Here is a 3,868-nt window from a genome sequence, read left to right as displayed (position 1 = left end):
TAATCACTCTTAATAATTAAACTATAATTTTGTTATAGGAAAACTAAATCAATGACCTTTTATCACTTCAATCACTTTAAAAAAACTCTCAAATCTACTTATCTTTGACGCACATTTAATAATAATATTAATTCTTAACAATAAAATTAGGTTCTTACCGGTCTACATAAGTCAAATCAAGATTCTACCTTCTTTTAATTTATAAAAAATAAAAAATTATGTACACCCTATCTCTTAATAATTACTATATCAAGCCGGTGAAGAATTTAACACCACCTATGTTCAATTAAAAAAAAATACTAATAAGTACCCCAAACACAACCCGTATTCAATAAATAAATAAAATATTAATAAATATTTTTAAAATACTTGTTAATAAATCCAAAATAAAAAATACTATTATTACAAAAAATTGTCCGTCTTAAAATGTTAAAAAGAAAATCTTGCTTATTTAAATATTTTGTTTTTATTTACTTTTTAATTTTCTTAATAAGTGAAAGAAAAAAACACCACATATTATATGGACCAAGGGAACTAGCAACAAAAAAAAAGGTAAAAAGAAAAACATAGAACTATATCATGATTGTCTTTATTAATAATTACACGTTTCATTAGAGCATTCAATTCCATATAGACAAACGATGAAACAAAGACAAACAACCTTTGAAGGCAGTACTGTCGTCCATTTCCTCTTCAACCACTTGAAAAAGTTAGTTGCAACCTCAACTTAATTGTGTCTCAATGAAATAAAAAAAACAAACCAACAATAAAGATATTTGAATCACCATGAATCCATATCCAACCTCCCAAATGGATCGATAGATTAATCTTCGACTCCCAACACCAAAGCCACATCTGATCCACACTCACATCCTGTTTAACAATAAAGAAATAAAGGTAGGGATCGATATAAAAATAAAACCTAAAGAAAGAGATAAGGTAACTAACTACTTCTTACACAAACAGAAACAGTCACAACATAAAACAAAGAAAACAACCACCAATGATTACACTCCACTCAACTTACCGTGAGAGTGACAGTGTTAATTTGTTTCCTCATTGGTGTTGAAGCCAAAAATATCTAAACACAACACAAATACCTAGTTTTAAACTTTCGAAAGTTTGGAAAAATACTATTTTGAAAGTTTCAAAGTTTCGAAGGTAGTCTTACTTTTGAATTTCGAAGGACAAAACAATTGCTAATAATTGTTTTGAAGAAATATGTTAATAAATCAAATATAGAAATATTGACATGAAAATAGTGAATTTTATCTTACGAAATTTGAAAATGATTTTAATTAATTCAAAAGTTTTGTTTTTGATTTTCTAGCATGTACCTTCATGATCAGGGACTTGTTAACAACAGCCAACAAACAACGATGTCCACATAGTTAACTCCAATCAACTTGCTGTGTTGAAGCCAAAAATATCTAGTCTAGAGACAAATATCAACATTTCAAAAATCAGATTTTAATCAAAAAAGGGTAGTAATTACATAACTACTTTTACAAAATTAAACATATTGTCGAATTGAAAATTATGTACCAGAGTTGAATCTGAGTGCAAATATGTCCACATATGTCAGCCCAGCCATCACTATCAAAATCTCCTCTAGAAGACAGTAAAGGCCCATTGGCATTTTCCTATGCTCTAGTCTAGACCAAATCATGATAAGATTTTGATGACACCGCAGGAACTTGTTCCTGAAAATCTCCATTCATCTGACCTTAAGATGTTTGTCCGTATATTAAAAAAATTAATAATCGTATAAAAAAATTATTTTATTAAATTATATATCTTAATTATTGATGTATTTTTTAATATAATTAATATAAAATATAATAATATTTTAAAATTATTTATATAACAATTAAATAATATTATAGAGAAAATAATTAAATTTATATTTAAAGTTATAAAAAAAATTATTTTTTATTTTTATTTATTAAAGTGGGGTAATCTTATTATTGTTGCTAGCATCTTCCATCATAACCGCTTGAGTATCTATCAATAGTAAAACTCTGATGGCGTTGGTTGTATTGTCCTTCTCTGCACAAGTACAATATCAGAGTAAATTTGTTATCTTTTTTAAATCTCTTAAACTCTCAAATATTTTAAATGATCTTACGATTATAATTCATATAATAACATTAATAAAAAGTAGATAATATGCAATATTAAACCTATTAAAATATTTTATATAATAATAATAATAATAATAATAATAATAATAATAATAATAATAATAATAATAATAATAATAACTACCAAGGTTTCATGTGAAAAAACATAGACTTTAGCTGTTATTACCAATAAGAAAGTTTATCTCATTGTAAAAAAATAATGAAACTCTCATATGTTCTTCCACGGTCGGTTTAATATTTATAGGTCTAAAATAAATTTTTAAAATAAATTATTTTAGAAATACGAACTGATAAAATAAAAATTAAAAGTTTTACAAAAATAAATAATTAATTTTTAAGCTACACATATATGCTAAAAAATGATTTAATATATGACAATATTTATGATTTTTAAAATTATAATAAATTTTTAAAATTATATATGACAATAAATTTATTTTGCTTTTCTCATTGAAAATTTCTTTTTTATTTTTTTAAGGTTTTAAACTCTTATCTTAGTGGCTTAATTTTGCCTTGAGCTAACCTTAATTACTCTCAATCAATATGATGTGCGTGCTCATATGACATATTATAATAATTGGATCTGTTATACATATGCTAATTAATTCAATCTCTAACTCGTATGTGTGGCAAATCATGTTGATCATCCTTTATAAAGGGAATTCAACAACTTCTTAAATGATTAGTCTTGACTTAGATAGGGAACACATTGGAGAACAAAAATAAATAAAATTAGTTTAATCATGTTAATAATAAATATATAGTAAATATTCATCACTAATATAAATTAAGTTATTCAAAAGTCCGAGTGAGGTATATATAAAATATCAACATGTTTCTTGCTAGTTTAATTAAGATTAAAACAAAAATAGTTAAATTATTAATTTAAGTATATTTTAATATCTTAAAAATGTCCGCTATGCGTGTAATTTGCTACGTATGATTACATCAGTGTTTTAGCAACCACGATTATATAAATGACTAAAATTGAAAGAATTTTAAATGATAAGGATGAAATTGAAAAAAATTAATTTACAAGAATTTAAATCAAGTTGTTCTATATTATTGGCACCAAAAACATTGTTAAAATACTAGTTTGTTTTAAAATAAAAATAAAAATAAGTTAAACAAATTAATGTATTTAATTTTAATTGAATAATTGTTTTTGAAATAATCACTCTTAATAATTAAACTATAATTTTGTTATAGGAAAACTAAATCAATGACCTTTTATCACTTCAATCACTTTAAAAAAACTCTCAAATCTACTTATCTTTGACGCACATTTAATAATAATATTAATTCTTAACAATAAAATTAGGTTCTTACCGGTCTACATAAGTCAAATCAAGATTCTACCTTCTTTTAATTTATAAAAAATAAAAAATTATGTACACCCTATCTCTTAATAATTACTATATCAAGCCGGTGAAGAATTTAACACCACCTATGTTCAATTAAAAAAAAATACTAATAAGTACCCCAAACACAACCCGTATTCAATAAATAAATAAAATATTAATAAATATTTTTAAAATACTTGTTAATAAATCCAAAATAAAAAATACTATTATTACAAAAAATTGTCCGTCTTAAAATGTTAAAAAGAAAATCTTGCTTATTTAAATATTTTGTTTTTATTTACTTTTTAATTTTCTTAATAAGTGAAAGAAAAAAACACCACATATTATATGGACCAAGGGAACTAGCAACAAAAAAAAAGG

General features: G+C 23.9%; 1 long non-coding RNA gene across 1 annotated transcript; it reads right to left on the bottom strand.

Annotated features, from left to right (window-relative positions):
• Positions 1 to 553: 553 nt before the first annotated feature.
• LOC113788092 (uncharacterized) lies at positions 554 to 1,086 on the bottom strand. Its single transcript, XR_003474601.2, has 2 exons — positions 1,028 to 1,086; positions 554 to 873 (listed from the first exon to the last, which is right to left on the bottom strand). It is a non-coding gene; the product is annotated as an uncharacterized lncRNA (long non-coding RNA).
• Between the last annotated feature and the right edge of the window lie 2,782 nt (positions 1,087 to 3,868).

The sequence above is a fragment of the Cicer arietinum genome, chromosome 8 (genome assembly GCF_000331145.2).
Source record: "Cicer arietinum cultivar CDC Frontier isolate Library 1 chromosome 8, Cicar.CDCFrontier_v2.0, whole genome shotgun sequence".
Classification (NCBI taxonomy): domain Eukaryota; kingdom Viridiplantae; phylum Streptophyta; class Magnoliopsida; order Fabales; family Fabaceae; genus Cicer; species Cicer arietinum.
Note: the sequence above shows the minus strand (reverse complement) of the source record. Positions and strands in the feature narration are given on the sequence as shown.